Consider the following 14,923-nt stretch of genomic DNA (forward strand, 5'->3'; position numbering starts at 1 on the left):
CCCTAGAAGTTAGGGGCAATCTTGTATTGCAACCGGCGTACTTGACCTCTCAAAGGTATCGTACAAGCCCTTACATATCATTCATCGCATAAACATAGTGAAAGTAGTAAAAATTAAAACTTTTCACAAAACGTATCATAGTTTTTAAAAATATATTCCATATAAAGTCATAGGAAATACTAAGTATCAATCCCATCAATCTTAAGACAAAGAATACTTGGGACACGGCTCATACACCATACTAATATAGAAATACTTAGTCTATTACAATATTTATAATAAAAAACATACAAGACATATATGCCCTCGAGTCAAATGAGAACATACTTCAACTTTTTTTGAATGATGCTACGGTCCAAGTCTTCACTTCCCCAAACCTCCTCCCTACCAAAAACTATAGAGATAGATAAAAGCATGGATTAGTACAACCGCATATATCAAGTATGGCATAAAGCATTAAAATCATGAAACGGACATTTATTAGAAATATGCATCTTTTTATTTAAAAATCATTTTAAACGGACATTTATTAGAAATATGCATCTTTTTATTTAAAAATCATTTTATAATCATAAGAACAACATTTTAACAACTTAGAAACACATAAGATAACGTTTAGCCAATTATTCACATTTTCGACCTCACTTTACAGTAAGCTACTTTCACTGTAAAGTGAAGTAATTCACTGTTACAGTGAAGTGCTTATCCTTCCTTCTTAACACTTCTTACCATGTAGTCTTCTCACTAAAATCTATCCTACGACCCACATAAGCAACACAAAGAGAGACCGCCCATACAACCTCCCTAAGAATACTAAATAACCCGCAAGAACACTTCTTATAAGTCACATACACATTTACAAGACATCAAAGTATCAACACATAGAAAATAGGACATTTCCTCATCAAAGGCTATCAAAAGAATTACATAAGTAGATCAAGAAGATAACGTCCATGATTAACCTCTTCAATATTACCTAAATAATCCTTAAGACTTCCTAAGTTTGGATCTTGTCCACATAATCAACATCTTCCCTAACTTGAGTCATTTTTAAGACTCATCTAGGTAAGATATAAAGTGACCATTCCTATGTCCCCTTCACACATTAAGTAGACAACCCTTAACTACTCTACATAAATACTTATTCCATTAGCATACTTTCTTACTTAATTTAAGTCATATCATTCATTAGTTCATTTAGAAGACATTCAATAGATAAAGGACATTCAAGTAATGGTCTTGGACAAGACCTAAGGACTCTAACTAACTCCTTCTAATCCTATTGTGCAATCTCTACATAGCGTCCCATACCACCACCTAAGCTTTATAGAACTTCTCTAATGCTAGTAAGTAACCCACATGATGAGAATAGGCAATAAATGACATAGACCATTGTATCAAGACATGAAATCCGAAGTTCTAACCCACTCTGATGAGGGTGTTCTACTTGCCAATGGTAGAACTTAGACACATCCCGTGTAGGCACATGGTTAAGGAATATGAAGGGCATGCTTTGTAATCTAGTCTCATTCATAACTACAACTACTTCCTTTACCATACTCACTCGGTGCTAGCCTTCGTTATCATAGAGTAATTCACACTTAAGGTTCACATAAGAGGGTTCCATAATAAGTTCATAAACATATTACATTTACCCTACCAAAGAGGTCCTCTTAAGGCTACCTTCCAATAGATCATAATGACTTTCCTACGAATTAATATGATGTTGTTCATGTCAATTAACATTGAGTCCATCATTCCTTTACATTGAAGAATACCATTACGGCTTCCGACTTCAACATTCATAACCTTACCACTAGGTTTAAGGTTTCACATAAAAAACCCTCTTAACTTCATTTAATATCACATGTCATTCATACATTTAAGACTAACAGCTTTAACATCCTAATTCAAGACATCACATATCCATAATCATATATATATATCAAGTAGCGGACACAAGTCAATCAAGACAACACACCACATACTCACTTTAACTCATAATACATGCCATTCTAGAAACACATAAATATAACCATATCATCTCCAAGTCATACTATACGCTATCATTACATCATACATGTGACCAACATAGACTTAAATATTCAAGTAGGAATAACCAAGCCTCAACCCTAAGACTATACACACAAGGTCAAAGTCATAGTCTAACATGATCACCTACATAAAATCAATAGAACAATATACTTTCACATTTATTAACATGTATATAGATATCATCATGCTTCACATAATCAACTACACAAATAGCCACATTACTTCAAGTAGTGCCGACAAGTCCATGATCATCATATTGCGTAAAATAATGCCGACAACGCCACATCAATTGCAAGTAAAGCACATTACACTGCCACCATAAGTGGACCATACCAATCACAATATAAATGAATTCTAATTAACATCAAAATAAAGGAAATAGGGTTTTTTACCACCACAACATCCTCAACACCTGAATTCGATGCTAAATCATCAAATTCGATACCATAAGACCCTTACCAATGGCGATGAACAATAATTCAATGTAGAATATATGATAATCAATGAAACTAGGTCAATTCAATAAAGATTCATCAATCTAAAGATAACTTATATATCAATTGAACACAATTCTTACATCATTAGAAAGCCCATAGAAATCTACACCATAATTCATCAACATTAGATCAATATCAAGTAACCCATAACTTAGTCAAAAACTAGTGTTCATCCAATTCATGGGTTCATAGGTAATTTAGGCTAAAATCATCAAAACAATATCAATTAAATCATTATTCAATGTTTAGAAATCATTAATGCAAGAACTCATGGTACAATCATGAAATTGGACAATTCAACTTGAAAACATGAGAAAACATCTTGAGAATTGGGGATTCTTGATGAAGCTAATTCTTAGCTTTGATGAATAATCTCCACTCAATTCGTCACACCAAGCTCTTCTTTGACTTTGGACTTCAAATGGAGTCCTAGAGAGAATTCTAAGGGATTTGGGGTTTTATTGGAAGAATGAAATCGTCTAAGTGTTAAACACTTATATACATGTTTAAAATACCCAAAATACCCCTTAAGAACCGCCAAAACTTCTATGAAGTGGAGTGAAATTACAAGTTCACCCCTCACCTTGGCCGTGAATTGTGCATAACACAGACCCATTGACGGTTGGGCAGTCGACGGACTGTTTGTCCACAAATGGACCCTCCTGTCCTTCGTTTGTTTGATCAGAGACTCAACTAGGGTCTTATCTCACCCAATACTAAGTCTCCATCGATGAGAACCTAACAATGAGGTGTCGACTGCCTCCGTGGTTTGGGCTGTGTTTGGCAGCCTTGACACCAAGTTTGGGTCCTCCCTCAAAAACCCTTGTTTGGTCCTTGGGGATGTTTGCCACGATTTTTCGAACCCAAAAATGATCGTATATGAGTTTATCACCTCTCACATGAATTTCATCAAAAACAAACACGTAAAACTCAACGAAACATTCTTAGACACACAGGGTCGTTTCAAGGCAACACTTTCGAACGTCATGGACATTCTTGGACGTTTAACATCCAAACTCCACGAAACTTGACACACGTACTATATATGCTCTAATAACTCATTTAAAGACCTTACAACCTCATTAATCACACATAAAACCACATATGAGGCACATAGGTGACTTAGTCGTCCAACATCTTGGTCGTCCCTTGATGTTTGACTTCCAATACACCTAAACTTTTAGAAACTTAATAACATATAATATACCTATTTAAGACCTTATACCACCAATAACAACATGTTAGGCTCTAGTTCACCTAAGTCATTTTCAGGGTCTTACAATATCCAAAACTTGGAAAATATCCGTCCTTGAATGACACTTGCCACTCTCCGTACACTTCCAAGAATAAAGATTTAACTAGAATATCATGAACATACCATATGACATATAATCAAAAAGAAAACACAAATTTCACATAGTCAAGAGATTCACAACAAAACAAGAAACTAGGAGACAATACTATAACTCATTATGCTACAAAACTCACATGCGTCATTCCAAATTGTAAAAACTCATTATATTTAATATAATTCTCATATACACCAGTTATAACCACATTACAACAATTTTAGACCAAAGAATCAATTAATTAGATTTTGAAAAATTTAATAGTGAGCAATTTAGTACTACAGTGATTTTGAGCAATTTTTTTCCAAAAATGTAACTTTTATGCAACTCATGATATGAATAAGCTAGTATGAAAGGTAACATCATGTAAACACATCTTAAAACACAATCGTGGATTCACAAAACACACAATGCGAGAAGTGAATGCAATTCAATTTCAGCAAAACTCCTAAACATCATGCACATATAACATGCTTCTATATCATTCTATCCCATCTTCTAACCATACTCCCCAACTTATAAGGAACTCATATCTCTAAAAATAAATGCAAGTACTTACCCTCATCATCGTCACCATTCTGATCCGGCTTTGGTCCTCTAGTCCGGAGTGCATAGAAACGCCTCTTTGTTGGAGCATCATCCTTTGGAGCATTAGGAGCAACTTACTTACCTTTTCTTCCTCTAGAAGCAATCATAGGATAATCTCTCACATTATGTCCTTCCTTATCACAACCATAGCAACTCCCGGTACCCAATAGACACTCACCATAATGTTTCTTTCCACAAGTTACACATGTAGGTTTGACTTTTTTAAAACCACCTCCACTCTCTAATTTGATTTTTCTTGCCACAAGTGACACATGTAGGTTTGACATTTTGAGAACCACCTCCTGTCTCCAATTTGACCTTACAACTCTTAGGTTCTTCTTGACCTTGGGCCATCTTTTTAAATTTAGGTTGCCTTGATCACTAGCACTACTCTTTTTCAAGCTTCTAGCCATTCTTCTAAGTTTAGACTTTTCAATCAATTGTGCGTACACCATGAGTCTAGCTAGGGTCATATCATCATATAACATAGCGGTATGGCATTCCTCCCTCACTAAGTCAGCCTCACCCATCACAAAACGACTCATTTCATCCCTTGGATTATAGAGAAGATAAGGGGCATATAGATAACATAGAGAACTTCGAAGAGTATTCCTCAACGCTCATATTGCCTTGCTTGAGATTCATAAACTCCTCTACCTTAACTTCCCTCTTCTCATGGGGAAAGTACTTACCAAGAAAAGCTTGTTTAAATTCCTCCAACTCTATAGGACTCGATTCCTTTGGTCTATTGTCCTTCCATTGAGTGTACCATATTTGAGAAACATCCCTCAATTGGTACGAATCCAACTCCGTGTTCTTCCTAGATGTAACTCCCATATCACTCAACACCTTGTACACTCCATCAAGAAACTCTTGGGGATCCTCTCCCACCTTATACCCAAGAAAGATATGAGGATTCATCCTCACAAAGTCTCTCAACCTAGACGTCATAGTGCTCTCCATAATATACACCCTAGGCACCAAACTCAAATTCACTTGAGTAGTCACAGCTCGTTCTAAAGCAAGCAAAGCGTTTCTAATATCCCCATTACTCAACTCCGGGACATCATCACCTCCATCCACAATAGGGACTTGATCACCTTGAAGAACTTGTTCAACTTCCTCAACTTGAGGAGGAATATTTTGCATCTCATTCTCCTCAACTGTCCTAGACGGTGTCCTCCTCGTATTCATCTTCCAAGAAACAAAAGGGAAACCATAAGAAAGAGTACTCATAACTTTTACTCTAAGGCATGGCATAGGAGTAGAAAATAATGGAAACTCTATCATTCTATAGCCTCTTGCCCATAGATGTATCGCAACTCACACCGATGGTCAAGACTCTACTATAAGTAACTTGATGAGAATTTTTGATTCCTAATACTACTTTCACAATCTATACTATGATACCAAGCTTGTCACATCCCGAAGCCACATCCTAGAAGTTAGGGGTGATCTCGAAACAACCAGTGTACTTGACCTATCATAGGTCTCGTACAAGCCCTTACATATCATTCATCGCATAAACATAGTGAAAAGTAGTGCAGAATTAAAACTATTCACAAAATGTATCGTAGCCTTTACAAATATCTGCCATATAAAGTCATAAGAAATACTAAGTCTCAATATCATCAATCTTAAGACACAAGAATACTTGGGACATGGTCCATACACAATACTAATATAGAAATACTTAGTCTATTAAAATATTTCTAATAGAAAACATAAAATACATATATGCCCTCAAGTCAAATAAGGACATACTTCAACTTTTCTTGAACAATGCTGCAGTCCAAGTCTTCACTTCCCAAAAGCTCCTCCCCTACCAACAACTATAGAGATAGTTAAAAGCACGGATTAGTACAACCACATGTACTAAGTATGGCATAATGCATAAAAATCATGAAAACAGACATTTATTAGAAATATGCATCTCTTCATTTAAAAATCTTATTATAATCATAAGAACAACATTTAACAACTTAGAAACACATAAGATAACATTTAGCCAATTATTCACATTTTCGACCTCACTTTACAATAAGCTACTTTCACTGTACAATGAAGTAACTCATTGTTACAACGAAGTATCTTCTCCTTCCTTCTTAACACTTCTTAATGTGTACTCTTATCACTAAAAGCTATCCTAAGACCCACTTAAGCAACACAAAGGGAGACCACTCATACAACCTCCCTAAGCATACTAAATGACCCTCAAGAACACTTCTAATAAGTCACATACACATTTACAAGACATGAAAGTATCAACACATAGAAAATATGACATTTCCTCATCAAAGGCTATCAAAAGACTTACTTAAGTAGATCAAGAAGATAAATTCCATGATTGACCTCTTCAAGACTACCTAAATAATCCTTAAGGCTTCCTAATTTTGGATCATGTCCACATAATCAACATCTTCCCTAACTAGAGTCATTCTTAAGACTAATCTAGGAAAGATACGAAGTAATCATTCATATTCTTCCTTCACACCTTAACTAGACAACCCTTAACTACTCTAGATAAGTACTTATTCCATTAACATACTTTATTACATAACTTAAGTCATTAAATTCATTAGTTCATTTTGGAGACATTTAACGCATAAAGGACATTCAAGTAATGGTCTTGGACAAGACCTAGGGACTCTAACTAACACCTTCAAAGCCTATTGTGCAATGTCTAGATAGTGTCCCATACCACCACCTAAACTTTATTATCCCACATGATGAGAATAGGCAATAACCGACATAGACCATGATAACAAGACATGGAATCCGAAGTTCTAACCTACTCCGATGAGGGTGTTCTACTTGCAAATGGTAGAACTTAGACACATCCCATGTAGGCACATGGTTACGGAATATGAAGGGCATGCTTTTAATCTAGTCTCACTCTTAATTAGAACTACTTCACTTACCATACTCACTCGGTTCTAGACTTCGTTCTCATAGAGTAATTTAAACTTAAAAGTTCACATAAAACGGTTCCATAACAAGTTCATAACCCAATTGCATTTTACCCTACCAAAGAGATCCTCTTATGGATACCTTCCAATGGCGACAAGAAGCTCATGATGAACTTTCTAAGGATCAATATGATGCCGTTCCAGCAAATTATCCTTAAGTACATCATTCCTTTTCTTTGAAGGATACCATTACGGCTTACGACTTTAACATTCATAACCTTACCACTAGGTCCAAGGTTTCACATAAAAGACTCTCTTAACTTCGTTTATGGTCACATTTCATTCATACATTCAAGTCTAAGAGCTTTAACATCCTAATTCAATACATTACATATCGATAACCATATATACATCAAGTAACGGACACAAGTCAACTAAGATGAGACACCACATACTTCACTTTAACTTATAATACATGCCATTTTAGAAACACATAAATATAACCATATCATCCTCAAGTCATACTATACACTATCATGACATCATCAATGTGACCAACATAGACTTATATAGTAAAGTAGGAATAACCAAGACTCAACCCTAAGACTATACATACAAGGTCAAAGTCAAAGTCTAACATGATCACCTACATAACATCAATAGAACACATATAATTGCTAATTGCTTAACATGTAGATATATATCATCATAATTCACATAATTAACTACATAAATAGCAACATTACTTCAAGTAGTGTCGACAAGGCTATGATCATCATATTGCTTAAACTAATGCCGACAAGGTCATGTCAATTGCAAGTAAATCACATAACACCGCCACCTTAAGTGGACCATACCAATAACAATATAATTTAAGTCTAATTAGCATAAAAATAAAGGAAATAGGGAATCTTACCACCAAAACATCCTCAACGCCTCAATTCGATGCTAAATCATCCAATTTGATACCATAAGGCCCTTACCAATGGCCATGAACAATAATTCAATGTAGAAATTTTGATAATCAATTAAACTAGGTCAATTAAATAAAGATTCATCAATCTAAGATAACCTATGTATCAATTGAACACAATTATTACATCATTAGAAAGCCCATAGAAATCTACACCATAATTCATCAACATTAGATCAATATCAAATAACCCATAACTTAGTCAAAAACTAGGGTTCATGCAATTCATGGGTTCATATGTAATTAAGGTTAAAATAATAAATATAATATCAACTTAATCATTATTCAATGTTTAGAAATCATTAATGCAAGAACCCATGGTAGAATATGAAATCGGACAATTAAACTTGAAAACTTTAGAAAACATCTTGAGAATTGGGGATCCATTACGAAGAGAGTTTCAAGGATCAAAATTGATACCTTGATGAATATAATTCTTATCTTTGATGAAAAATCTCCACTCAATTCGTCACACCAAGATCTTCTTTTACTTTGGACTTCAATTGGAATCCTAGAGAGAATTATAAGGGATTTGGGGTTTTGATTTGGAAGAATTAAATATTCTAAGTTTTAAACACTCATATACATGTCTAAAATACCCAAAATACACCTTAAGAACCTCCAAATCTTCTATTTGTAATTGGGGTGAAATTAAAAGTTCACCCCTCAACTTGGCAGTGAACTGCGCATAACACAGACCCATCGACGGTTGGGTAGTCGACGGACAATTTGTCCACAAACGGACCGTCCTATACTTCCGTTAATTGGATCAGACACTCAACCAGGGTCTCCTATCACCCCATACTAAGTCTCCATATATTGACCCACTAGGCGTTGACTACTTCCGGTGTTTGGGCTGTCTTTGGCAGCCTTGACACCAAGTTTGGGTCCTTCCTCAAGGACCCTTGGTTGGTCCTTGGGGATGTATGCCCGGAAGTCTCCAACATAAACATCATCTTATATGAGTTTAGAACCTCCCCCATTAATATCATCCAAAACAAACACGTAAAACTCAACGAAAAATGCTTAGACACACTAGCTCGTTTCAAGGCAACACTTTCGAACGTTATGGACATTCTTGGACGTTTGACCTCCAAACTCCATGAAACTTGACACACTGCCTATACAATCTATAATAACTCATTTAAAGAACTTAGAACCACATTAATCACACATAAAACCACATATTAGGCACATAGGTGACTTATTCGTCCAACTTTTTGGTCGTCCCTTGATGTTTGACTTCCAATGCACCTAAACTCTTAGAAACTTCCTGAATACCATATAATAGACCTATTTAGGACCTTATACCATAAATACCAACATGTTAGTATCTAGTTTACCTAAGTCATTTTCGGGGTCTTACAATCTCCCCCACTTGAACAACATTCGTCCTAGAATGACACTTGCCACTCTCCCAACACTTCCAAGAATATAGATTTAACTAGAAGATCATGACCATACCATATAACATATAATAAAAATGAAAACACCAATTTCACATAGTCAAGAGATTCTCAACACAACAAGAAACTAGAAGACAATTCTATAACTCATTATTCTACAAAACTCACATGCGACATTCCAAATAGTAAAAACTCATTTTATATTCAATGTCATACTCATATACATCAGTTCTAACAACATTACAACAATTTTAGACCAAATAATGAACTAGTCAAATTTTGAAAAATTTAACAATGGGCAATTTAGTACTACAACAATATTGAGCAAATTTTTTCCAAAAATACAACTTTTATGCAACTCATTTTATGAACAGCGAGTATGCAAGGTCAAATAATGTAAACAAATTTTACAAGACAATCATGGCTTCACAAAACACATAATTCAAGAAGTTAATGAAATTCAATATCAGCAAAACTCCTAAACACCATGCACATACACATGCTTCTATATCATTCTATCCCATCTTCAAACCATACTCCCCCACTTATAAGGAAGTCATATCTCTAAAAAGACATGCAAGGACTTAACCTCATCATCATCAGCATTCTCATCCAGCTTTGGTCCTCTAGTCCAGAGTGCATAGAAACGCCTCTTTGTTGGAGAAGCATCCTTTGGAGCATTAGGAGCAACTTGCTTACTCTCTTCATCTAGAAGCAATCATAGAACAATCTCTCACTTTATGTCCTTCCTTACAACAACCATAGCAACTCATGGTACCCAATAGACACTCACCATAATGTTTGTTGCCACAAGTGACATATGTAGGTTTGACATTTTGATAACCACCTCCTCTCTCCAATTTGACCTTAACACTCTTAGGTTCTTCTTGACCTTGGACCCTCTTCTTAAACCTAGGTTGCCCTTGGTCACTAGCACCACTCCTTTTCAAGCTTCTAGCCATCCTTCTAAGTTTAGACACTTCAATCAATTGTGCATACACCATGAGTCTAGCTAGGGTCATATTATCATTTAACATAGCGGTACGGCATTCCTCTCTCACTAAGTCGCCCACACCCGTCATAGAATGACTCATTTCATCCTTTGGATTAGACACAAGAGAAAGGTCATATCTAGATAACATAGAGAACTTCGAAGAGTATTTCTCAACACTCATATTGCCTTGCTTGAGATTTATAAACTCTTCTACCTTAACTTCCCTCTTATCATGGGGAAAGTACTTACAAAGAAAAGCTTCTTTAAATTCCTCCCACTAAATAGGACCCGATTCCTTCGGCCTATTGTCCTTCCATTGATGGTACTATATTTGAGAAACATCCCTCAATTGGTACAAATCCAACTCCGCCTTTTACCTAGAGGTTACTCCCATAGCACTCAACACCTTGTAGACTCCATCAAGAAACTCTTAGGGATCCTCTCCCACCTTAGAGCCAAGAAATATAGGAGGATTCATTCGTACTAAGTCTCTTAACCTAGACGTCATAGTGCTCTCCACAACATTCACCCTAGGCACCACACTCAAATTCACTTGAGTAGTCACGGATCGGGCTAAAGCAAGAAAAGCCTCTCTAATATCCCTATTACTCAACTCCGGGACATCATCACCTCCACCCACAATAGGGACATGATCACCTTGAGCACCTTGAGGAACTTCCTCAACTTGAAGAGGGATCTCCTTTTTCACCTCATTCTCATCAACTCTCGTAGTCGGTGTCCTCCTCGTATTCATCTTCCTTGAAACACAAGGAAAACCATAAGAAAAGAGTGCTCATAACTTTTACTCTACGGCACAACATAGGAGTAGAAAATAAGGGAAAATCTATCTTCCTATAGCCTTTTTCCCATAGATGTGTCGCGATTTACACCGATGGTCAAGTTTCTACTAGACATGACTTGATGAGACTTTTCGACTCCTAATACTACTTTAAAAAACTATGCTCTGATACCAAGATTTTCACGTCGTGAAACCACACCCTAGAAGTTAGGGGCAATCTCGGATTGCAACCGGCGTACTTGACCTCTCGGAGATCTCTTACAAAACCTTATATATCATTCATCACATAAACATAGTGAAAAGTAGTGCGGAATTAAAACTTTTAACAAAACGTATCATAGTCTTTAAAAATCTCTTCCACATAAAGTCATAGGAAATACTAAGTCTCAATATCATTAATCTTAAGACACAAGAATACTTGGGACACGGCCCATACACAATACTAATATTGAAATACTTAGTCTATTACAATATTTCTAATAGAAAACATAAAAGACATATATGCCCTCGAATCAAATAAGGGCATACTTCAACTTTTCTTGAACGATTCTGCGGTCCAAGTCCTCACTTCCAAAAAACCTCCTCACCTACCAAAAACTATAGAGATAGATAAAAGCACGGATTAGTACAACCATATGTACTAAGCATAGCATAATGCATAAATATCATAATTACAGACATTTATTAAAATTATGCATCTTTTCATTTAAAAATCATATTGTAATCATAAGAACAACATTTAACAACTTAGAAACAAATAATATAACATTTAGCCAATTATTCACATTTTTTAGCTCACTTTACAGTAAGCTACTTTCATTGTACAGTGAAGTAATTCACTGTTACAGTGAAGTGCTTCTCCTTCCTTCTTAATAGTTCTTATAGTCTTCTCACTAAAACATATCGCAAGACCCACTTAAGCAACACAAAGAGAGACCGCCCATACAACCTCCCTAAGCATACATAAATTACCCTCAAGAACACTTCTTATAAGTCATATACACATTTACAAGACATCAGAGTATCAACACATAGAAAATATCACATTTCCTCATTAAAGACTATCAAAAGACTTACTTAAGTAGATCAAGAAGATAACGTCCATGATTGACCTCTTCAAGACTACCTAAATAATCCTTTAGACTTCTTAAGTTTTGATCATGTCCACATAATCAACATCTTCCCTAACTAGAGTCACTCTTAAGACTCATCTAGGTAAGATACATAGTGACCATTCTTATACCCCTTCACACCTTAACTAGAAAACCCTTAACTACTCTAGATAATTACTTATTCCATCAACATACTTTTTTACTTAACTTAAGTCATAACATTCATTAGTTCATTTAGGAGACATTCAAAACATAAAGGACATTCAAGTAAGGGTCTTTGACAAGACCTATGGACTCTAACTAACACCTTTAAAGCCTATTGTGCAATGTCTAGATAGCATCCCATACCACCACCTAAATTTCATAAAACTTCCCTAATGCTAGTAAGTATACAGGTGTTCTACTTTCATATGATAGAACTTAGACATATCCCATGTAGGCACATGGCTAAGGAATATGAAGGACATGATTTATAATCTAGTCTCATTTTTAACTAGAACTACTTCCCTTACCATACTCACTCGGTGCTAGTGTTCATTCTTATAGAGTAATACACACTTAAGGTTCACATAAAGGGTTCCATAACAAGTTCATAACCCTATTGCATTTACCCTGCCAAAGAGGTCCTCTTAAGACTACCTTCCAATGGCGACAAGAAGCTCATGATGAATTTCCCAGACAATTAACCTAAAGTCCATCATTCCTTTACTTTGAAGGATACCATTATAACTTACGACTTCAACATTTATAACCTTTCCACTAGGTTAAAGGTTTCACCTAAAAGACCTTGTTAACTTCATTTAAGGTCACATGTCATTCATACATTGAATACTAAGATATTTATCATCCTCAGTCTAGACATCACATATCCATAATCATATATACATAATGTAATGGACACAAGTCAACCAAGACAAGACACCACGTACTTAACTTTAGTTCATAATACATGTCATTCTAGAAACACATAAATATAACCATATAATATTTACGTCACCTATGCACTATCATAACATAATCCATGTTACCAACATAGACTTATATAGTCAAGTAATAATAACCAAGACTCAACCCTAAGACTATACAAACAAGGTCAAAGTCAAGGTCTAACATGATCACCTACATAACATCAATAGAACACATATACTTTCTAATTGCTTAACATGTAGATATATATAATCATAATTTACATAAATAACTACATAAATAGCCACATTACTTCAAGTAGTGTCGACAAGGCTATGATCATCATATTGCATAAAGTAATGCCGACAAGGTCACGTCAGTTGCAAGTAAAGCACATAACACCGCCACCATAAGTGGACCATACCAATAACAATATAATTGAAGTCTAATTAACATCAAAATAAAGGAAATAGGGAATCTTACCACCAAAACATCCTCAACACTTCAATTCGATGCTAAATCATCCAATTCGATACCATAAGGCCCTTACTAATGGCCATGAACAATAATTCAATGTAGAAATTTTGATAATCAATGAAACTAGATCAATTAAATAAAGATTCATCAATCTAAGATAACCTAGATATCAATTGAACACAATTCTTACATCATTACAAAGCCCATAGAAATCTACACTATAATTCATCAACATTAGATCAATATCAAGTAACCCATAACTTAGTCAAAAACTAGGGGTCATGCAATTCATGGGTTCATAGGTAATTAAGGTTAAAATCATAAATATAATATCAACTAAATCATTATTCAATGTTTGGAAATCATTAATGCAAGAACCTATGGTAGAATATGAAATTGGACAACTAAACTTGAAAACTTTAGAAAACATCTTGAGAATTGGGGCTCCTTGATGAAGAGAGTTTCAAGGATCAAAATTTATACCTTGATGAATATAATTCTTATATTTGATGAATAATCTCCACTCAATTCGTCACACCAAGGTCTTCTTTGACTTTTGACTTCAATGGAGTCCTAGAGAGAATTCTAAGGGATTTGGGGTTTTGATTTGGAAAAACGAAATCTTCTAAGTGTTAAACACTTAAATACATGTTTAAAAAATCCAAAATACCCCTTAATAACCTCCAAACCTTCGATTTGGACGTGGTGTGAAGTTACAAGTTCACCCCTCAACTTGGCAATGAACTGTGCATAATACAGACCCATCGACGGTTGGGCAGTCGGTGGATCGTTTGTCCATAAACAGACCGTCCTGTCCTTCCGTTTACTGTATCTTGAGACTCAAATAGGGTCTACTCA

This window comes from Solanum pennellii, chromosome 12, assembly GCF_001406875.1.
Source record: "Solanum pennellii chromosome 12, SPENNV200".
Classification (NCBI taxonomy): Eukaryota; Viridiplantae; Streptophyta; class Magnoliopsida; order Solanales; family Solanaceae; genus Solanum; species Solanum pennellii.